The sequence below is a fragment of the Desmodus rotundus genome, chromosome 5 (assembly GCF_022682495.2).
Source record: "Desmodus rotundus isolate HL8 chromosome 5, HLdesRot8A.1, whole genome shotgun sequence".
Lineage (NCBI taxonomy): Eukaryota > Metazoa > Chordata > Mammalia > Chiroptera > Phyllostomidae > Desmodus > Desmodus rotundus.
Genome location: NC_071391.1, coordinates 56,745,157 through 56,769,940, shown reverse-complemented (window position 1 = coordinate 56,769,940; position 24,784 = coordinate 56,745,157). Strand labels below are relative to the sequence as shown.

Sequence of the window (24,784 nt, the reverse complement as noted above, 5' to 3'; positions counted from 1 at the left end):
AGTGGGATATTTTTCTAATTCTAATACTAAATTTCTAATTCTAAAAACTTGTTAATAAGGCAAATTGCTTGAGAAAAATGTGTGAGGTCTCAATATACAATTAAAAGAAAATATAAGAATTTTTTATCTTGAGGGAAAAAGCTATTAATGTCTTTCTGTTTTGTTTCGTTTTGTTTTGTTTCAATGTGACTTTAAATTATCTTGCAAGAGTTTAGACTTTAAGAAAGCCCATAAATGAATTACTTTGCAAAACCCCCAAATTAAGTTCTAGGATGAATTTTGGAGCAATCCATTTGAGTCAGTGTCGAATCTTCTAATAGCTCCATGTACATTTCACTAATATTACTCTCCCTTAGACAGTACAAATAGGAGAGAGAGAAATAATGGTAGAAGAAAGGTTTTGAAGGTGCAATGTGGAGCTACCTTAGCAGACCATTAGGAAGTTTTACAAAGAGGACACTCCAAGGACATGTGGATTCTAATAATACATAAAGGAGGTTGGGACTTGCACTTAATGGAATTGGGTTTGAACTATGAGAACATCTTTCAGGAGACTAAGTGAGCTGGGCTATTTATGGTCTTTAGGTGGCAAAGATGCTGACGCATCCTTTGGTACTAGAACTTAAAATAAATATATCATCAGGGTGTCTTTATCCTATTGGGTACAGATTGTAAGGTGTATTTTTACTATGCCTTTGTAAGAGAGAAATACCTTACCCTTTTATATTAAGCAAAGGCATCTGATAATCTTATCAGTTGCTATCATAGAATAGAAAGTGGAGTCTAAATCTTTATTTCACTGACAATCACATTTCTAAGTTTTCAAATATATATATCAGACCATACCGATCTTTGTTTCATATGCTTTAGCCCTGTTGACTCAATGGTTAAATATTTTTGACTATCGGTATTGTAGCTTGCACTTCTCATTGCTTACATTGCTGAACAATGCTAGGTTCATGGCCAAAATCCTGTGAGTTCACTTCACTCAAGAAATTACAGACATTCTTGGGAAACCTGCTTTTGCATAGGAGATTCCTTCTGGAACTATGGTAGAGCAGAGAAGGACTTGAATTTGCTGCTAAGTGACCCTAGGGAAGACATGGTCTTGTAAGCAACAGGTTCTGATATGTCGGTTTTTCTTCTAAACTGTGTGAACTCTAATTACTATATTTATAGAATTTAATAGTGGCAGCCACCATATTTTGAGTTCTGATCATTTAAAAATGGGTTTTACTTTTAAAATGAGTTGGTTAGTATTTGTATGAGTGAAATGGATGTTTATCCAATAAATACTGGTAATAGACAATAAAATGTTTTCTTTAAAGATTTTAATAGCTCTTTGTTGCTAAGGGTAGAAGTTTTCTACATTAAATTTATTTGAGTTATGTCTTTTGATGTTTAAAATCTAAACTTTTCCAGTTTTTATAGCTTTCCACTTTTCCTGTTACTTGAGTCCTGCACTTGACCTATAATACATGAAGATATACTGCCAGAGACTTATTATAATACTGTTGCTAATAATGTTTATGGCTTATTTCTGTACAAAGTCCTAGAGACCATTGAAAACAATTTGTTTTAGCACCCCAATCAATAAATAATTGATTGCATTTATTTTATTTCTTATGACTCTTGACTTGATTTTTTTTACCGGAGTTTTATTTATTATTATTGCACTCTTTTTATTTTAACATTTTCTTGAGACAGAATAAAGGTTTTTCTCCTTCAGGATATCTATAATAGGTCTCTGGAAACCTATAGGTCTTACACAGTATTCTTAGGGGAAAAGTTGGTTTCATTCATTCCTCCCTTATCATCACCTGCAAAACCTAATAAAATCTTGCCCCTATCTTTCCCTCTAGCTTTGTCTTCTGCCCCTCTTCCTTAGACACCTATACTTTAGTTCCACAGGCCCATTTCTTGCCTTTGGGATTTTGTATTTGCAATCTCTTCTTTCTGCCTACTGGTTTCCACTCTTAAAGGAACTCTAGAGGATATCTTATTCAAAATTTTATTTTACAAATATAGAAACTGAGGTCCTGAAATGTAGAATTACTCGATTTCACAAAGCTAGACAGTGAGAGTCAAGGTTGGATTTAGAGGTCTACAAATATTTCACTTGTAATTCTAAAATCTAATACCTCCAAGAGTGCCCCACATTTTTGTATAATCTTGGCATCAAACTCATTTTTTTTGGCAAAAACACAACCTATGAACTAATGTGAGGCTATAGTTTCTTTGTGTATCCTGCTAAGTGTGACTATTCATGTATTTCATTGCAGCAATACTAATACATCTGATTACAGGCTTCTGTCCTGGATCCTGCTGGGGACTATTATGTAATTCCTGGTGCATATACTGTTAACTTTCTTCCTTTTTAAAAACATATTTTATTGATTATGCTATTACAGTTCTCCCAACTTTCCCACTTTGCTCCCCTTTGCCCAATACCCCCTTTCCCTCCAGCAATCCCCCCTCCTTACTTCATCTGCATGGGTCATGCATGTATACGTTCTTTGGCTATTCCACTTCCTATCCTGTTCTTAACATGCCTCTGTCAATTCTGTACCTACCAATTTGTACTTCTTAATCACTGCACCTTTCCCCCATTCTCCCTCTTCCTCCTCTGAGCTGATAGCCCTCCAAATGATCTCCATATCTATGACTTTGATCCTATTCTGTATGTTTCCTTAGTTTTGGGGGTGCTTTTTTAGATTAAGTTGTTGCTAGTTGTGAATTTGTTGCCATTTTAATGTTCTTTTTCTTATATAGTTCCCTTTAACATTTCATATTTTAGTGGCTTGGTGATGATGAACTCCTTTAGTTTTACCTTGTCTGAGAAGAACTTTATCTGCCCTTACATTCTAAATGATAGCTTTGCTGGATAGAGTAATCTAGATTGTAGGTCCTTGCTTTTCATCACTTTGAATAATTCTTGCCAGTCCCTTCTAGCCTATAAGGTTTCTTTTGAGAAATCAGCTGACAGTCTTATGGGAACCCCTTTGTAGGTACTTATTGCCTTTTCTCTTGTTGCTTTTAAGATTCTCTCTTTATCTTTAATCTTTGTCATTTTAATTATGATGTGTCTGGGAATGGGCCTCTTTGCATACATCTTCTTTGGGACTCTCTGTGCTTCCTGGACTTGTATGTCTATTTCCTTCACCAAATTAGAGAAGTTTTCTGTCATTATTTTTCTAATAAGTTTTCAATTTCTTGCTCTTCCTCCTCTCCTTTGGCACCTTTATGATTCAGATGTTGGTGTGTTTGGAGATGTCCGAAGTCTCCCTATCCTATCCTCATGGTTCATTTTTTAAAATTCTTTCTTTCTTTTTTCTGTTCTGATTGAATGCTTTTTCTTCCTTATGTTCCAAATCATTGGTTTGAATCTCAGCTTCATCCCCTCCACTGCTGGTTCCCTGTAGATTTTTCTTTATTTCACTTAATATAACCTTCATTTCTGCCTGGGCCTTTTTTACGTTGTTTCAGTATCCAGTGATTTCTTTGAGCATCCTGATAACCAGTGTTTTGAACTCTGCATCTGATAGGTTGGCTATCTCCATTTTGTTTAGTTCTTTTTCTGGAGCTTTGTTCTCTTCTTTCATTTGGACCATATTTCTTTGTCTCCTCAATTTGACAGCCTTCCTGTGTTTGTTTCTGTGCATTAGGTGGAGCTGCTTTGACTCTCTGTCTTGGTAGCGTGACCCATTGTAGAGAAGGCAGCTGTAACTTGTGCAGGGCGTAGCCTTAGGTAACTGCTGGGGCGGGGCAACCCATTTCAGAGCTTTGTGTGGAGGAGGCCTTAGAGAAGGGACAATGGCCCTTCCTGGCTTCTGGAGATTGCCTAAGAGGAAGCTATCTCCCAGCACTCACCCTGTTGCCACTTCACTTTTCCCCTCTATGCCACTTGTGCCCTTGCAGCTATTGTCCTGGTGTTGAATCCCAGAGAGGGTGGGTCTGCATAAATCCTGACGCCTTTGCATGGCCTTTAAGTGGAGTCTCCTGGGAAATCTGCAGTATTTTCCGTTGCTCCAACCCCCACTGGTTTTTACACCCAGAAGTTATAGGGACTTATCTTTTCGGCATGGGGACCCTGGGTTGGATGGTTTGATCAGGGAGTGGGATCACTTGCTCCTGAGGTATCCTTCTAGATTTTTATCCACCACACATGAATGTGGGACTGTCCATTCTACTGCCTTTCCACTCCTCTCTGCATCTCCACTCCTCCTACTTATTTGGATGAATCTGGCTTCTTTAGATCCTTGGTTGTTGGACTTCCAGAGAGCTTGATTTTCTGATGAATCTGGGTGGTATTTGTTTTGTAGTCTAGTTGTAATTTTTGCTGTGCACAGAGGCAAAACATGTTTACCTATACTTCCATTTTGACCAGAAGCTTTCTAAAATTCAGATATTTCTGAATTCCAAACATAGCCAACCTTAAGGATTTCAGATAAGGTAGGATAGACATACTTCAATCATATGCCTTTTCTCATTGAGAAATCAGGAGACTAAGATCAATTTAGTCATGTGACAAGGTAAAGAAAGAAATCATTTTGTCTAATAACCTTACATTGCAAATGACAAAGCTTCAAAAATAAGTGGTTATACAAAACTAAATAGAGGTACAGAGCAGCAAATCTTTTACTCCTGGTCTAGAAAGATTTCTATCAACTTATGAACAGAAAAGACATTCAAAAACACCATACTTAACTCTCTGGCTTATTTCATATAGATCATCCTGGTAATCTTTGCAACAACTGCCTGAAGTAGGTACTAATATTATCTTCATATTTAGGTGAGGTTCTTTGAGAAGTTACATAAGTTGTCCAAGGTCACACGGGTATAAATAGCACATTAGAAATTTGGACTAAAAACTGTAGTTGCAACCATGGCTTCTAATAGAAGAAACTTTTATAAGAAAAAAAAAATCATCATATAATTCTTTTAAAATTGTTGAAAATAAATCAAGTTAAGGTCTCAAAAAATAGAAAAGGGTTTAAAATTCTGTAGTGGTAAACCAATATTTTTCTATTAGAATGTTAGGGTTTCAAGATTATTTGCTGAACTTTCACATTTGTTATGTGATAGTAAATTAAGAATGTTTAGACATTCAAAATATACTATTTTTTCCATCTACTCTATAAAATATGAGCTTACCAATTGCAAAAATCAAATGCTAGAAAAAGAGTTAGGACTGAATCTCAAACTAAAGTAATAAACCCTTCACAAAGATAAAATAATTCTCCTAGAACTCCCAAATTTGAACTAAATTATTTCTGTATTACTTAAATATTCATTACTTAAACTATTTAAGTTCCATGTCTTAATAGCTCCTATACAACTATTAAACCAAAATAGGTTTACAACTTAGATTCAATGAAAACTACAAATGCAATCCAAATAAAAGTTATTAATTTAGTATGACAAATGATGTTTGTTGAAATTAAATCACTGTCTTGCAGTACCCATATGGTAATAACTGCTGCTGCATGGTTCATTTTAATTCGTCATGGCATATTACTGTGTGTTATGTAAGAACTAAATTTTCCTGGATTTTTTCTGTATTGTTTGTATTATATTTAAACAGCTGTGAAATGTTAGTCCATGTAGTGGTCCTTGAGGTCATTTGGACTTCATTTGTCTTGAATGCATCATTACATATGAAATTCTCCTCTGTTCTTTTCTTATTATCTCAGGTCAATTAAAGTAGTATTATTTGAAGTCTGTGTGGCTGTAAACACAGACACTAATGTGGATGCTAAAATGTCAATACCACACTCACATAAAAGGTGGTCATCCAGTTGAACCAGCCCACACTTCTTTCGGTACTCTTACGTTATTATCAAAAAGGAAACCACCAAATTAAAAATCAATTATTATAGAGATATTGTGGACCTTTACAGACACCCAGAAGTCCAAGGACAAGTAATTTGAGGAACACTAGGCTAGGGTATTATTTTATGGATTCATCTTCCCAGCATTACTCATTATTTTCACTTTCTCTTTCAACAATCAAAGCTTTAGTTTATTATTTCTTCTGACTAGGATACGCTGTTATGGGCTTTGCAATTTTTGGAGTACTTTTTTATAAGGTGGTCTCAAAGTTCTCCAAAGAATAGCAAATTTGCTTTAGATTACAAAGCCAAATCAGTGCATCATTTTCATGATTAATTTATTAAGGGTAGAAAATTGTAATATCTTAAAAAATGAGATTGCAGCTATCCATGGGGGAGGGGATGACATGGATTGAGGGGGAAGAAAAGCACTATTGCCTGGTCTATGCCCAGAGTTTATGATTTAATTGGCTTCAGGTGGGATATCAGTGTTTTTCAAAAATTCCCCAGGTAATTCTTATATGTCAACCAGAGTTGAAAATCACTGATAGCTGAAGGAAACTTACTCATATAACTTCTGTTTGACAAAATTCTCTAACAGCACCCCACATCTCAGAGTTAAGTCTAAGCTCCATAGCATGAACTATAAAGGCTTATAAAACTCTAACCACTGCCTTCATCATGATCATTACATGTTAATATTCTTTAAGGGGCTGCCTCTCTCTGATGTGGATGTATCTGTTAGTAGGAGTTATTTAAGCTCTCAAAAGTTCTTTGTAGAACTAAGTTTATTATGGGTGGGGCAAACATGGTTGCTTCTCCTCCTCTTGTACCCATGGCAATTATTGCAAAAGATACATGGGATTTTTTCCTATTAAACCAAATTGATCTTAGAAATATTCTCAATGTAGTGCTTCAGACAGCCAATAGTAACAGAAAAGTTGGTTCATGAAATGTATCTATTTGTATTTCATGGTTTAAAATATTCTTTGTAATAATGATGAAGCTGTATTCCCCAATGAGATTAGTTAGAATCAGCATGTTTAATTCATTCATCCATATTTTTGCCCCTTCTCAGGACCATATTGGTGAAGCCAAGCCCTTGCTCCCTTTGAAGAAAAACAAGGCTAAGATACTCACACTGTGAATTTTGAAATGTGTGATAGAAAGTTGAAAATCTTCTAACCAACTTGAGGCTAAAGAGTTACAATACTCAGGGAACCCTTAGATATAAGTTCAGTTATCCATAAATATGTATTAAACACATTTCATATGCCAGACCCAGCAAAAGAGGCATTCATATTCTTTAGTTCATTAGAGTCATACAAGAAACATGTGAATCAAGTATCATTATTTTCTATTTGCAGATGAGAAGACTGAGATTAAGAAACTATTAAATTGGTGGTGGGTGGGGGCTGGAGTCAATTAAGTCTCTAAAACTCCAAGTAAGTATTTCTGCTACTGCATTTATTCAACAAATATTTGTTAGGAGATGACATAAGTGGATTAAATACCAAAAAGACTTCTAAGCTTTCTGGACTTAGTGATAAAATGTAGTCCTCATAGTATTTCTGTGAGGACCATCTGAGCAAAGGAGCAATCTGTTGTGAAAAAAAAAATAAAAACACTCTGTAACTGTGAGTTATTGTTAGGAATATAATGAGTATAAGCTCTTTGCCTAATGTGTATTCCTGAATAATTTAAATTTCTAACAGTACATTCCTCCAAGCACATTAGAAGGAAGGTGAGCAGACAGAACCCACAGGGTAAAGTTAAAGGCATGCCCAGGCTGTGTTAGAAATGGAGGACATAATGGTCAGTTCTCAGGAATACCTCAAGAGGTAGATCTGTAACTTGTTGAAATGGCAGATGCTTTACAAAAAGCCTGCCAATGTGCATAGATTCAGGAGTCCCCTTAGGAATAAGTTGTAGACCTTTCATGCTTCCCAAGGCATCTCATTATCTCTCTATGTGTACAAGGCTTATTGCTCTGTTACTTAAGTGCTTAAGCACTCATTTTTCAGCTCCAGGAATGAGTTTCCTTTATATAGATATGAGAACATCTAGTCATATGAACTCAATTTGAACATCCAGTCAAATTGAAACTGTACTCCTACCAATAACCAATGTTATGGTGAGAACCTTTCATAATATGAAGGCTCCAGCTCTTCCATTAACCAATCACTCAGGCTGTTTTAACAGTTTTAATAATAAATAAAACAAACAAACAAAAACAGAAAACTTATAGTGAACCTTATTATAAAAAGATTTTCTATTTGGTTATATTCACATTTTTGTTAGTCATCTGGTAGGAATAGGAGTCTATTGCTCGTTTACTTCATGGATGTCCAACTCTATCAGAAAATCCAAATCTTGTGTCAAGAGATGGTTATTTTCCTCATTTTGCAAGGATATTTAAAATTTATATAAGATTAGATTATGTCTTTTTGACCATGATACAAGTCAGATTTAGAACATGTAATGCATAAAGAATATCATGTCTTGATATTTTTAGATGAAGAAATATAAGCAGAGAATACAAATAATTAAAATTTTCCATGAGGTCTTCATGATAAATGGTACAGGGGTATCTGCCCTGCAACCTTATCATGCGGGCTGCCTTCTCAACCACAGAGGGGCAGACGTGTTTCTATCACGAGTTTCTGTAGTTACTGGATACCACTGTGATTGACTTGTCCTGTGTGACCAGATAGAATATGCGATCAGTCTCCTCTTACTGACATTGGGACCGAGGGATCGCCAACACAAGTTCTGGTCTAGACAGGAAAGTGGCCTGCTGCAAGAACTCTGCACTCTCATTCTTATCACATAAAAATCTAAAAATATTAAATGTAATAATAACAATAAGTTTAAAGCAGTAAAAGTAAAATCCACAAATGAGAAAAACAGAGAGAACCAGAGAGAACAGTGAGTGAAAAGTGAAATTGAATAACACACCTTATATACAACATCTCTCCAGAAGGTATCCGGCTATGTAATATGAAAAACAGAGATGTTTATTGAAGAAGATACAAGAAACATTCAGTCCCCTTCAAAGTAGGGGACTGCACCTTGGGACCTCATATGATTCTCCCAATTGCCAACAACTGCCCAGTCATATTTTCCTGAATCTCTTTGACAGTTTGAAATCTCTTCCCTTTCAAAGATGATTTTAGTTGTGGGAAAAGCCAGAAGTCGCAGGGCACCAAATCCGAGCTGTATAGGGACTGAGTCACCTGGGTGATTTGATATTTCACCAAAAACCTCTGCACAAGAACCATAGCTGTGGCCTAAATCATCTGAATAGTCTTGTGGAGAAATGTTGAAGCTTAACGCAAAATTTGATGCAGATTTGTTGTTCTACTCGCTCAGTCATTTTGAATGCGACGGTCACACAGTACACACGCTCACTCAAAGATGTCTACCACTCCCACTGACTAGTACAGTGAAGTCGTCATTGTTCACACATGCACATTCCAGTCGGCTCTCCTTGGCTGCCAGGTTACATAGATGTCACACAAACCACTCTCATTATATTGACAATGGCTGGACTTTTCCTGGACAGACCTTGTATATACCTCACAAACCGGGGCTTCATGCTTTATAGAGATGATACTTGAAGCTAAACTTTCATGCATAGTTGGCAGCTGTGACTAGACTCCATATATACAGCACAGAAATTCCACTTATAATTCAGGAAGGCACTCAAAAGTAAGCTAATGATTCCAGTCTTGGGACTGGTAAAACCACATACCTGATGTGCCTTAGATTTTCTTGGTATCGGTTTTTTTTTGATCCTTAATAACCATGATACCACTATTTAGAAATGCAGAACTCTAGAACATATTTCTTTAGAAGGATAAATTCAGAGACAAAAAATTATACATATCAATCTAGTATGATAGGGGGTGATCAGAATAAGCCAAAAAAAAAAAAAAAAAGAAACCATATGAAAGGAAATAGAAATAATAAAATAATCTGAAATAAATGTCAAAATAAATTAAATGTAATTAAAATTTTAAAAGCTTGCTTGTGCTCCCCACCCACCAAGCCACAGATGCCCCTAACTTCATGAGGGGTGGAGCAGCATCTGGCCTTGGGAGGTGCTGCCTAAGTGTCTGCCATCTGAGAAGCTTAATGTACTTGTAGAACCTCTCTGCCACACAGCCCCTGCTCACAGCGCTCTGTGAACAATGGATGCCATCTGAAAGAGGCTGGTGATTATCATGATGGAGCCTGGGGTAAGACCAGCTGGCTCATCATCTTACCAGGGACAAGCACCCAGAGAACCACATGGCTGACATTGAAATGAATGGAAAGCAGGTGGGGTAGGCCTTACGGGGACACAGTTGGGAAGCAAGCTCATGATCAGCTGAGGCCCCTTTCCTACCCAAACACTGATGTCATATTGAAGTGTTTCTTTGTTAATAACCTTGGTAATAGAGAAAACCTCCTAGACAAAAAGGAACCTGGAGGTCATGCATTCCTGTCCCAATGTGTACGTCATCCTGGTTGGGAACAAGAATCGTCTTCTGAAGGATGAGTGCATGAGTCAGAAGCTAGTCAAGATACAGCAGAGCCAATAAATCTTGATAAATGCCTGGAGATATGAAAATCCAGATCAGCACTTTGGGTGCATGGAGTGTTCAGCAAAACCAAAGACAAAGTGAGGAAACTTTCTGAAATGGCCACAAGAGTGGTTTTGCACACTAGTTAAGAAAAGAAAAGTGCCAGGTGCCTTATTTTGTGGAACTTCACTGCAAACAAAGTCCTTGTGTTGTTTTTTCCGTGCTATTTATTAGTCCTAGTGTATGATAACTGCCTTTTCTACTTATTTATAATGCACCTGAGATTACAAATCAGAGGTCGTCTTGCTACTCTCTTTAGAAGCAAATTGTGATTATCGATGACTTCTATAACCAGTACATCCGCCCCACCTGGGTCCCTGTAGTACGACTCTAACATCACTTAGCACTGCCACCGGACCAGGTATCATCGATTGAAGGAATTTCTTAATTTCTTGCTTCTTTTCAGAAAGATAAAATTCAGGTAACTTTTGTGATTTAGTCTGTAACTACCTTATAAATAACATGTCTTGCCCATTTTTTGATCAGCTGCAAGGCACTCTGGTGAATTACCACTTTAGAACTTTTCTTATAATCAAGTTTTATCAGTCATGTCAATTTTGGAAATGTGCACAGCCTGAAAGGCCCAACCAAGCCCGTGTCACTGGATCAAAGGTAGAGGTGTGGTTTCATGTTGGTTGTCTTACATTTACTGTGTAAATAGTGCCCCTTAATGTATGTTAACAACGAGTAATATATCTATCCTAGACTAGATGTAGTAGTGTTATAAAACTGGATTTAATACTGATATTTGTCATCTCTGTAGGAAGGGTAGGCCAACTTGGACTAGCAATAAAAAAATTCAGTCATTGAAATAAACAAAGAAACAAACACAGCCTTTACAGGTTAAATAGTAAAATAGTAGACAAGCTGTAATAAGAAGTACAAAGAGACGTGTAAATCACATGCATATAGTACAAGAGAATAATAGAAAATGTAAAAAAGAAGTTAAAAGACATGAATAATAGAAGGAGAAATAATGGCATGAGTATAAATAGGTGGAGAGACAGAGGAGAGAGACTAGAGAGATTAGCGAGGAGAGAGTAGAGAGGAAAGGGGAAAGAAGTGATGACTTTGGAAGAGATTGTATCTGAGGATTTCCCAGAAGAAAGGCATGATTTAATCTTTAGATTAAAAGCTACACCAAGTACCAAGCTAAATCAATCAATCAATCAATCAATCAATCAATCAAATCCCATGCTGAGGCACAAACTACAAAACATAAAAATAAAGAAAATCTTTAACATGGAGAAGTAAAGGAAATTATCCGCAAAGTAACAGCAAGCAGGCTTCATGTCATGAATAATAAACTCCAAGAGATGACCAGTCAGGCTAAGCTGGTCAATAGAAAGGAGATTAAACCCGAGAGTAAAACAAAATTATCTTCTTGTCACATGTATAGAGAGAAAGAGCAAGCCACGCAGTAGAGAGAAAGAATGAAGCAAACACCTCAGTGGTAAAGCAGAGGGGACAGATGGGGAGAGAGAACGGTATGTATTCTTCATGATTTCTCAAGACATGGTTCCGTCTCTTAAAAGACCTACCAGTCCTTGGCTTCCATGAAATAAGACATAAACTTGCAATTATATCCATCCCTTAACATTTGTTTTGCCCAACTTATTTTAAGTTGGGCTCTGTTATTTCTAAACAGAATGTTACTAAGGCAGTCTCTCAAAGGGTCCAAGGATTAAAAATTCAAATTCATTCAGTACTTTTTGGAGTATTTATATGTAAATCTGTGTATTCAAGGAGGTGATGGTGATGGAGTTGAAGTGGCAATAAGGTGTGAGGCCATGCAGAAGTTTTTAAGTGACTTATAACCCAGTAGAGAGAGATAAATATGTAGACCCTGATTTTAATCTGTGATAAGATTAGTCTTGGTGAGATCTATGCTGAGCTTGTTCATTGATGTATCAATACTCATAGCAACAGCTGGGTTTAGAGAGCTGAAGTGACTTCCCCAAGATCATACAGGTTAGTAAATTGTGGAGCTGGGATTTTAACACAGGTATTTCTGACCCTAAAATCCACGTTCTTATCCAACTTGAGACCAATGATAATATTTATCAATTATGTGCCACAGGCTCAGTAGTTTTACAAACATTATCTCATTTTATTTTTACTCTGTATGAGACTGCCCTTCATAGCTATTTATAGGAGTAGAAAACAAAGTTTAGCATTTGAAGTAAATAGCCTAGGGTTATTGACGTAGCAGACAGTGAAGCCACAGCTGAAGTTGGGCTAAAGTGATGCTTGCACTCATTCTCCTTTCACACACCACTCACCACAGGTCTTTGCACGCTCCCTGGTGTGGGATTCCTAGAAGTCATCTTGTCTTCTGAAGTCTCCAGCTGACAAGAATCAATGTCTATGCTTGTATGTACTCTAAAATTCAGAGGACACATGTTAAGCTCCTTAAGAATTTTCTCACCAAGTTCATCTCCATCGATAGCGTGGGAGAGGCCCTAGGTTCTGCAGCTCAGCAAGCTTATAGCCAGGGAGGACAGGGCCGGTTTTCTTCATGAACCCCCAATCTCTAGAAGCGATTCTATGGTAACCTCCATTCTTGGCTTTGGGGAGGTGTAAGTGTCCCCTCCACTGCTCCAGAGTGGACGTTAGCAGTAGCTTCTCACTGCCCATACCTCCCCTGGTATGTCTCTCCTTTTATTTAGAAATTGTTTGATTTATTTCATCAGGGCTGAATTGTTTTCACTATCCAGATCCTAAACACATTTTCTAGACTTATTTCATTTTTTTCAAACAGTGTAAGTAATGTTGTGTTTTTAATTTTGCTGTCTACATTCTCATTGGTAGCATATAGAGACCCAGTTGATTTTTCCCTTTTATATTGTATCCCATGACATTGTCAAATTCGCTTATTAGTTCTAGGAGGTATTTTTTTTAGTAGATTCCTTAAGGTTTTCTATGTAGACAATTATGTCATCCACAAATAGGGAAAATTTTAGTTCTCTCTTGCTGATCTGTATTCTTTTAACTTCCTCTTATTGGGTCGAATTTTCAGGACTATGTCAAGTAAGGGTGATTAGAGTGGACATTCTTGTCTTATTCCCAGTTTTGGGGGAAAGCGTTCAGTCTTCCACTACTAAATATGAAGTAATCTGTAGGTTTTCTATAGTTGCTCTTTGTCAAGTTAAAGAAGGTGTCCTTTATTCCTACTTTTTGAGAGTTTTTTTTATCACGAATGGGCATTGAGTTTTGTGAAATGTCTTTTCTGTCTCAGTTGGTATGACCATGCATTTTCTTCTTTAGTCTGCTAATGTGGTGGATTACATTGATTAAAATTTTGAATATTGAATCAGCTTTGCATTCCTGGAATAAAACACACACACACACACACACACACATAAAGGTCCATCACAAATAATGCCACTTTTTATTACATAAAACCATTTATTACAAAATCATAAGCATGTTCTGTAACATAACAATATCACACTCAAGCACAGCGTATGACATTTTAGGTGGAATGTTCAAATTGCTGTCCATCTCATGCGAGACATTCACAGACCCTACCGACCACTCTCAATGACATTACTTCTACCAGACCCTGTGTGTGTGTGTGTGTATTATTTCTATTTGTTAATGTTTTTTAAGAACCTTTGCCTCTATTCACATTAACATTGTAAGAAGATTTTCTTTCCAGCTGTGTGTTCCAGGTTGGATATAGGATCCAGGTTGCAAACTATTGGGATTATTCACATGAGTTATGATGGCAGCTTGGACAAATAAGAAGACCGAGCAAAGCAGATGAATTTGAGAGATATTATGAGAGAATTTGCAAAACCTGTTGATAGATTGTATGTGGGGATTGAGGGAGAATAACATGTGAGAGGGGATGCTGCTATTTTTAGTTTGTACACTGAGTGGCAGGACGTATCATTCACTGTGTTAGAGAGCACTAGAGAAGTTCTGGAGGAGAGGATGGATCATGAGTTTATTATTGCACATGATGGATGTAATGTCCCTTTCGGGTATCTAAGTGAAGGTGTCACATAGGCAGCTGAGAGGTCAGAGCAGAGGCCTGTGTTGGCAGTCATTTGAGGTAGCAATTGAATCTGTGTAGATTTTTGAAAGTCCCTTGAAAGTGATTATAGAATTGGAAGAGATCGGGGCCAACATTTAATGGATGGTTAGAGGTAGAAGAGCCTACAAAGGAGAAAGGAAAATCAATGGCCAGACAAATGGGAGTAAGACCAAGGCAGTGTGGCATTATGGAAGGTAAGGGTAGAAATGTGTAAAGTGTTACCAAAAAGAAAAGGAATTTTCAATTAGCAATAATCGCGCCTCAGATAAACCTCATTGGCTACGATACTGCCACTGCGCAAAGATAGGAATTTTCAATATTACAAAATAATGCTTAGAGGAGAGGTAAGATTGGGACTAAACCATCCATTAGATTTTGTGACAGGGAGGCCTCGAGTGAATTTAATGAAGGTTTTTTGGGTGGAGTGAGGGTGTGGAAGCCTGAATGGAGTGAAATATGAGTGGGAGGTGAGGAAGTAGAAACAGTGAATATTGAAAACCGTTTCAGAATTTTGGCTGTGAGGGGGAAGAGAGAGGCAGAGCAGCAGCTCAGTGAGGATGTGGGAGTCAAGGGAACATCTTTTCTTTTTAAGGTGGAAAATGCTTATGTATGTTTAAGTGTTGCTATATTCGGCTTCTTTGTAAGTTTAATTTATGGAAGAATTATAGGAATTTTAGAAAGTGCCATCCACTATTTTACAGGCAAAACAGAAAGTATGAATCATCTTATGGAACTTGGAGACATTGGTGTCTATAGAATTCCAATCAGAGCTCAATGCAAGAATGGCTCTTCTAAGTTGGATCTAGATATAGCAACTGTCATACCCACCCAGTTATAAAGGCAGAGCTATTGAGGGTTACTCAGCACTGTTTCCTGGGGCCTGTGTCTTGTATGGGTTAGGCTTGCTGGCATGACCCTCCCTTACAACTCTCAACCTCAACGGTATGTGTGTCTAGTCTTTTACAAGACTTTTCATTTAAGCTACATAAATTATATTTCTCACTGCATAGATAGTTAATGCAATATAAAATATGATATTTCTCTCAAAATGTATGTATTCCAGTGATAAATGATAATACTTTTAAAACTTCTTGACTTCACCCATTTCATAATAATTCAATAGAACAGATAGGGGCAATTTCTCAATAATTCAAAGATTTCCAAGGAGAAAGGACCTATGTGTATCAGGATGCTTTCTACAATGAAAAGTCAGTTCAAATTGGCTTTAAAAACAAGAAAAGTTCTTATTCGTGTAACAAGAGGTCCAAAAAGTTTGGATTCCTGCAATGGTTGAGTCAGAAGCTCTAAGGACTCATTAGGAATGACTTACTATTACCTTTCTGATCTTCTCTATGCAGAATATTATGACCTGAGTCTGGCTCCCACCTTGGTCTCAACATGGTTGCCTGCAGCAATTCAAGCAAAATATTGCCTTATCCACATCTAGAGGGAGAGGGAGTGACAAAGGGTGTGAAAGCCACTTCTTCAGTATGATTGAACCATCTAAGATCCCTTGTCCACCCCCAGATTAGCTCTTGTTACTGGGGAAATATCATGTACCAATAGGTTTAGACTATTCAGCATTTACCCCTTGGAGTTAGTGGGGTCAGCTCCTCCTAAGTTACATCAAGGACAGAACGTTACTTGAACAGAATTAGAATTCTGTGTATAGAAAAGGAGGAGATATGGATGATGGATAAACAGCCAACAATATATTCTACATAAGTATACTTTAATTGGGTTAGGGAGGAATGAGGAATGTTCAGAGCTTAAAATTGACATGGACTGGTTTGGAAATCCACAAGGGAAAGAATAATCTTGGTAGTAGGTCTGTGCTTTTCACTATACTTTGAATACTTCTTGCCAGCCCCTTCTTACCTGTAGAGTTTCTTTTGAGAAATCAGCTGACAGTCTTATGGGAACTCCTTTGTAGATAACTTTCTTTTTTTTCCTTGCTACTTGTAAGATTCTCTGTTTATCTTCAATCTTTGGCATTTTAACTACGAAGGGCCTTGGTGTGGTCCTGTTTGGGTCCAACTTGATTGGGACTCTCTGTGCTTCCTGGACTTTCAAGTCTATTTCCTTCACCACACTAGGGAAATTTTCTTTCTTTCTTTTTTAGAGATTTTATTTATTTATTTTTGGACAGAGGGTAAAGGAGAGAGAGAAACATCAATGTGTGGTCACTTCCTGCGTGCCCCTCACCAGGGACCTGGCCAGCCACCCAGGAATGTGCCCTGACTGGGAATCGAACCGGTGACCCTCTGGTTTGCAGGCCAGCGCTCAATCTACTGAGCCACACCAGCCAGGATGGGGGAATTTTCTTTCATTATTTATTCAAATAAGTTTCCAATTTCTTGCTTCTTTTATCTTACAAGCACTGCTATGATGTGAATGTTGTGCCTATTGAAGTTGTCCCAGAGGCTGCTTACATTATCCTCATTTTTTGGATTCTTTTTTCTTCTTGTTGTTCTCATTGGTTGTTCTTTGCTTCCTTATGTTCCAAATCATTGATTTGATTCTCAGCTTCATCCATTCTATTGTTGTTTCCCTATAAATTGTTTTTTATTTCAATTAGTGAATACTTCATTTCTGACTGGATCTTTTTTATGCTGCTGGGGTCCTCACTAAGTTCCTTGAGCATCCTTATAACCAGTGTTTTGAACTCTGCATCAGATAGATTGCTTATCTTAATTTCATTTAGCTCTTTTTCTAGAGTTTTGATTTATTCATGCATTTGGACCACATTTCTTTGTCTCCTCATTTTGGTGGTCTCCCTGTGTTTGTTTCTATGTATTAGGTAGAGCTGCTTTGATTCCATGTCTTGTAGTGTGCCCTAATGTAGTAGGTGTCCTGGAGCGTCCTGTGGCACAGCCTTCCTCATCACTCAAGCTGGGTACTCAAGGTACACCCTTCTTGTGGGAAGCTACCATTTGTGCCCTGCCCAGGGCCACTTAGACTATAAAATAATCTGCAGATGCCTGTTACTTGTGCTGGGTTTGGAAGTGCCAAGTAGAAGCTGAGGTGCTAAGGCTGGCTGCCACTAGTGCTAGGCCTGGAGCTACTTAGTGAGATGTATGGGGCATGCTGAGGCCAGATGATGGGTATTTGAGAGGTTTTAGGAAAGTTCAAAGCATAAGACAAGACAGAGACAGACCACTTGCATGACTTGGGTTGGCCTGCAAGTTGAGTGGGGCAGGGTCTCAGGGAATCATCAAGGCTGAGCTAACAGTGTTAGCCAGGTTGATGGAGACTCAGATAAGGTGCTTGTCTGCTTGCTCTGAGGAGGGCCCAGAAAAGGAACAATGGCCTCTACCAGCTCTTCTGTCTGGAAGAAAGCTGCCCCTCTAGCTCTTATCCTGCTCCCAGACAACTCAGTTCCTCCCCGTATATCCCAGATGACCCAGAGCAAGAGTGAGTGAGTCTGAGTAAGTCCACACACAGATTCTCTAAGATGAATGCCTAGGAATCCAGCAGCTCCCTCTCTCACTCAGTCACAATCCCTGCTGATTTTTGAAGTTAAAATAAGTGGAGACTTCTCTTTCCATCACAGGAACCCTGGGCTGGTGTGGGGTTGGGACCCCTGGCTCCTCAAAGGGGACCTCTGCTGCTGAAATATCCCTCCCATTTTTTTATCCACCTCATGTGAGTGTGGGACCAGCCCATTCCCTTTCTCTGCCCCTCCTACCAGTCTCCATGTGGCTTTTTCTTTATACCCTTCCTTAATTGTAGAAATTCTGTTCAGCTAGATTTCAGGCAGTCCTGAGTGATGGTTATTTGATAGTTTAGTTGTAATTTTGATGTAGTTGTAGGAGGATCCGCGTACCACGTTTACCTCTACCACCATCTTGACTCTCAATCAATTCACTCCTTCTTTCAGAGCACATGTGTTAGAGATACGGGCTTCAGCGATTTTATCATATAGAGAGGAGACATACATATAGGTCAATGCCGTATAATGTGAAAATTTTTATAATTCAGCCACATACAAGGAGTTGGGGAGAATAGAGGAACACACGGCTAAGTCAGTCAGATTCAGTCAGTTAATGCTTCACTGACTCAATTGCCTCTTTCAGGATATTTGAATTGTCTCTTAAAGAATCATAAAGAGTTTACCTGATGCCAAGAAACTGAGGAATGGACAGGACGATGGGAATAAGAAGTAATTTGGTAGAGTTGAAGAAAAAGATGTGAGAATGGAAGCACTGGAACTGAGGATGTTCAGAAAACTAAGATCTGAAGAGGGGGATCAACCAGATGTAGATACTGGAAGGCCATGAAAGGAAGACAATTTGAATTTGTCCAAAATTCAGATGATTTGCATATTTTCAGAGTCAATTTCTTCTGCTGCAAAAATGTTAGAGAATCAATTAGTGCTTCTTAACAAGGAATATCAGTTAAGATGGTTATCAGTTATTTTTGAGTGACAAAAAATTCCTGAAAATATATGGCTTGAAACATTTCATATACTGGTAGACAGTTCAGGATAGACGTGGCGACTCAAGAATGCCGTTATGAATCATTCTCCTTGAATATTTCTACGCTGCTGAGCTTATCATTGTTCTGTTCCTCATGATCACAAGACGACTTGAAGATCCAAGCATTTCATCCAAGTCCCAGATTAAAAGAGATGAAAAAGCAAAAGGTATATATACTAGTTAGGTTAGTACAGGACTAGTTGGATAGTCCTGTACCAGTAATCCCATTCCACACCCCCTTCTCCTATTTACCCATTATCACCCTTGTCCTCAGTTAATTTGAAAGTGCCTGGAACTAGAATATGGGTCTCGGCTGCTTTCCCTGAGTTACAATGTTCTGATATAAAATCTTGGGATAATAATATCTGACAAACTTCTCTTAGTAGTTCTGTTGAAAGAATTAAATTAAATATATTTTTTAAAATCAAAAAGTCCATACTCGTATATAACTTCAAGGATGCTCTTGTTTATTTTAACCAAATTTCATCTAGTCTGTTGATTCTTAAAATTTAGTTTGCATCCTACTTACCTAGAGGGCTTGAAAAAACACAGATTTTTGGTTTCTAACTGCAGAGTTTCTGATTCACTAGTTTTCAGGTTTGACTTGAGAATTTGAAGTTCTTACAGGTCCCCAGGTCATGCTATTTATGCTGTTAAATGACCACACTTGAATTAGACAAAGGGGGTGGAGATGCAACAGCCCTCTGAAGAAATAACTTTGAATTTTTTATAAGTATAGTCAACTGAACATATGCCTTGCTCATAAAAAGTTTCTTTTCTTCATTTATTTCTTTCACAAAGTTAACATTTATAAAGGCCTTATTATAGGAATAGCAGTATGTAAGCCACTTAAATGCCATATCTTTTAAAATCATGTTGCAGTCTCACTGGTAAGTTCTGTTATTACAGACATTTTACAAATGAGCACATTTAGAAAGTGAACTAAATTGCCTAAGTTCACATTACTAATAACTGGCTGAACTGAGATTCAAAAGGCTCCAGTTTCCAGTTTTCAAGTTCCTGACTACTATATAATAGCACCACATGCCAGTAAGTTGAATGGCAAAGAAGTAATGTCACCTCTGGGAAAGACAGATGATTTTTCCTAAAAGCACTTATGGCAAGGATAACTCTTGCATGAGTTACATTTTATCTCCCTTTCAAAGAATATTTTATTTCTAACTGGCTAGTACCATGCTTTGCCTTGGATGGACTCTTACATTCTCAGCTTTGCTTCTCCCTCTTTCTCTGGTCTGTAATGGGGAATGGTATTCACATAATTTATATGTAATGCAGATAAATACTGGGTTTTCTCCTTGCAGATTATATTAGAGGTAGGTGAATAATGGCCAGCTGGACAAATATAGTTTGCTCTGCTTCTTATAGTCACAAGCTAGGAATGACTTTAAATTTTGAAATCATTGGGAATAAAACACAAAACAGCAAATTATTTCATTATATGTGAAAATTTCATGAAATTAAAATTTCAATATCCATAAATTGTTTTATTGGAACATAGCTATTCTCATTCATTTATGTACTATGACTACTTTGCACTCTAACAGCAGAGTTAAATAATTGCAATGGAGACCATATGGCCTGAAAGCCTAAAATATTTACTATCTAGTTCTTTACAGAGAAGTGTGCTGGCCCCACTTATTGAAAGCTTTGTTTTTTACGTCCTGTGCTAGGAATACAAAGAGGTATAAGAAGACACTTTCCTCAAGAAACTTAAGTCTTTTGTATCAACATGGATCTTCATGGATTTTTAAATTAATAAATGGACTCGATTTTAAATTGTAACCCTGTTTTCCTTTCACTGATCCTTCTTTTCTTCAATTCTTAACACCATGGTTTAAGAGAGATTGACAGACTGAGTTATCCAGATTAGGAAATACCTGCTGTCAGGGGTCTGCAAAACTACATGTTACAAGAGACTAAGAAGCCACTTGTTTAGCTTCCTGTGGTTCATGCACTTCCTGCATAATGCAATTTAATTCTCATGACAGTGTTAGGAGAAAGGTACTCATATCACACATGGCATATTAGAAGGTTGAGGCTTAGATTTGTCCAATATTATGGCTAGAATGAAGCAGGATTAAAAATTGAACCCAGGGAGTCTAGCTGCAAAGTCTGTATTCTTAAGCAGCTGGGAGAGGGGAAGATTTAAAAGAGTCTATGAGAGATATTTTTTAATGTTTAGGGGAATGTCATGAGAAAAAGTGGTCATATTTTGAATAAATTCAAGGAGTGAAAGTTATAGAAAAGCAACATTTAATTTAACATAAGTAACACTTGACAGATCTACACATAAAAGCAATAGGTTATCTCCTGAAGCAGGTAGCTAGCACCTTCTGTTAATGTGGTGTTCAAGGTAAGAGTAGACATCAGATACATCTATCTGAGGTTGAGAAGTAAGACAGTATAATTTAAAAAACTCGTCTTTTGAGCCACCAAAGAAAGCTTTCTAGCTATTTGGAGAATCAATGTAAATCACCACAAAGCAAAGAAGAACTCACCAAGGAAAAGAAACTTAGAATAATTTGTAATGGACAAAGACAGCTCCCTTTAAAACTCACTTTAAAATGTATTTTTGTGTGATGTCAACAGCTTGCTCCCTATCTTTATCAAAAAACTAGGAAAAGTTGATGAAAAGACCCAGCTTTCTAAAGGAAAGGCCATATTACTATAAAAACTTCTTGAGAGCCTGCTGTAACCACAACCCAAGTGACCACAAGGCCACAAAAATCTTGTGTCTTTCAATGAAGATCGATTCTTCATTTTATAATATAGTGGCTAATTTTGTAAGAAGTACAGGTAAAGAAGCATTTTATGATATGATTGATTAAAGAGAGGGAAGGATTTAAAGCTTTTGTGTGTGTCCCTTGAACTATGTATGCTTTTGCCTACTCTGAGTCTATGGAACCAGAATTCATCTTTTACTCGTTAGTGTCAGATAGCAAGAAATACTTTTTTTCCCCTCGTATATGTGTTTATTTATAGTGTTTGTCTGAGCTACTCCATACCAAGAAGCTAAGTACCATAGAAATATAAATTCATCCTGGATTCTTTGGAGATTTTATTTTTTCTCTTTAGTAGACATTCCCTCCTACGTTCTTACTTTAGTGTCTCGCCTACATTTTATCACAAAGCCAAAAGCTTTTTCAACTTCCTTTAATTTATTCAGTACAACAGAAAAAAATTAACAAAAGGAATTATATAGTATTAGGCTGATTTTGAAATTTCTTTGTAGGTCATTTAATATGACTGCAGGGCCTTCCACACCATCAAAAAATTGCTGTTATAAACTAATTAATACACTGAAGAAAAGTTATCTGGGGATTATTGTAATTTTATTTTTTTCTGTCCACAAATAAATCTATCTCAACATTTGAAAATCTCAGCAGTTGTTCTTAAGTGAAAATGTCCTTTGCTTGAGATTGATATTGAGGAGAAAAGGCACATTTTCTCCTGTATTCTATAACCTTCTGGTTCTATCATTCTCATTTCTCCATGATACTTTTTATCTTAATATAAACCTGCTATAACAAAGGACAGACAGAAGAAACCACTTCACCACAACAGGAATGGTGAGGAATGTGGAGTAGGCACAAGAAGGTTGGCTAGGCCCCCACAAGTGGCAGCTGAAGTTCTGGAGGGATATTTCAGCAGCCAGGGGGTTCCCTTTGAGAAGTGTGGGTCCTAAACCCCAAGCTGGGCTCCCTAGCCTACAGCACCTGAGCTGGAAAGAAACCCAGATAAATCCAGCTGTGAAAAGCAGCAGGGTTTCTGTCTGCAAGGGAGAGACAGCTAGAGAGGCAGAGAACCCCTTAAAGGGTCAACACAAAATTTTGTTTGCAGCCACTTACCCTGGGCTGTGGCAGATAGAGAGCAGACTGGGCTAGAGATGCTTGAGGATAGTCTGAGGTTGGTGACTCTGGGGAGAGAACTGAAGGAACAGCTGCCAGGATCCCTGTGCTGAGTCACTGCTCATACTGCAGAAGCCATCTTTCATAGGCAGAGCAATCCTCTCCAAGTGGATTCAGTCTGAGGGGAAGCAATAGCACCACCCACAGGAATTATTGTGCCCCATCCTGTGGTACTTAAGCCAGGCTGCTGATTACAGCTTAAGGCTATATCACTGATTAGTTTAAGAACTAAGGCAGAAAATACAAAAAAGCAGCCAAAATGGAAAGACAAAGAAATAGACACCAGATGAAAGAAAAAAGAATTCTCCAGGAGAAGAACTAAAGAAAATGGAGGAAGAAATTTATCAGATAGTTTAGCGTAATAATTACAAGGATACTCAACAGCATGAAAACAGACATAGAAACCATAATAAAAGACCAGTGAGATATAAAGAATGCAATATCTGAAATAAATAATACACATGAAGGAGGAAACAGTAGGTTAGATGAAGCAGAGGACTGAATCAGTGATTTGGGAGACAAGGTCTTCCAAACACCCAGGCAGAGCAGCAAAAAAGAAAAAAGAATTTTAAAAAATGAGGAGAACTTAAGAAACATTTTGGACAACATAAAGCATAACAACATCTGCACCATGGGAATACCAGCAGGAGAAGAGTGCCAGCAAGGGATCAAGAACCTATTTGAAGAAATAATGACCAAAAATTTCCCTAATCTGGTGAAGGAAAAAGACACAAGCCCAGGAAACTCAGAGTCCCTAACCAGTTGAACCCAAAGAGGCCTTACACTGAGACACATCGTAATTAAAATGACAAGGCTTAAGGACTAGCACAGAATCCTAAAAGCCACAAGACAAAAGCAAATATAATGCTTTTTATACAAAAGCTTGTATAATTATATACAAGGTAGCACCAATTAGACTGTCATTTGATTTGTCAACAGAAACATTTCCGGCCAGAAGGGAATGGTGTGAAATATTCAAGATGGTGAAAAGCAAGGACCTACAACCAAGGCTACTTTACCCAGCAAGGCTATTATTTAAAATCAAAGGAGAAATAAGGAGCTTCCCAGATAAGAAAAAGCTAAAGAATTTATTAATACCAAGCCAGTGCTGCAACAAATATTAAAAGGCTTGCTTTAAGAAGAAGAAAAAGAGAAAAAAAAACAGAAAAAAAATAGTCTAATAATAAAATGGTACTAGTATCTATCAATAATCACCTTAAATGCAAATGGCTTAAATGCTCCAACCAAAAGACATAGAGTAGCTGAATGGATAAGAAAACAAGAGCCATGTATATGCTGCCTCTAAGAGACCCATATCAGATCGAAAGATACACACAGACTAAAAGTAAAGGGATGGAAAAAGATATTTCGTGTAAATGGAAAAGAAAAAAAAGCTGGGTAGCAGTGCTTATATTCAACAGAATAGACTTTAAAGCCAAGGCTACATTAAGAAACAGGAAGGACACAACTTAATGATAAAGGGAACAATCCAACAACAGGATTTAAACCTAGTAAATTTACATACCCAACATAGGAGCACCTAAATATGTGAAGCAAATCTTGATGGACGTAAAGGGAGAGATCAACAGAAATATAGTCATAGTTGGGGATGTTGACACACTATTGACTTCAATGGGTAGATCTTCCAGACAGAAAATCAATAGACAGCAGCCTTAAAACATACATTAGATCAAATGGATTTAATTGATATCTTCAGAGCACATCCTCCTCAAACAGCAGAACATACATACTTTCCAAGTGCACATGGAACGTTTTCTAAGATAGACCACATTTGGTACAAAAAACAAGGCTCAGTGAATTTAAGATTGAAATCATCTCAAGTGTCTTCTGTGACCACAGTGCCATGAAACTAGAA

General features: G+C 37.5%; 1 protein-coding gene and 1 pseudogene across 1 annotated transcript in view; one reads left to right on the top strand and one right to left on the bottom strand.

The window, feature by feature from the left end:
- LOC123477915 (disks large 1 tumor suppressor protein-like) overlaps positions 1 to 24,784 on the top strand; it is a 597,612-nt gene that overhangs the window by 467,771 nt on the left and 105,057 nt on the right. The gene's annotated exons all lie outside the window — the stretch shown is intronic.
- On the bottom strand, positions 14,727 to 14,806 carry LOC112316117 (U4 spliceosomal RNA; annotated as a pseudogene).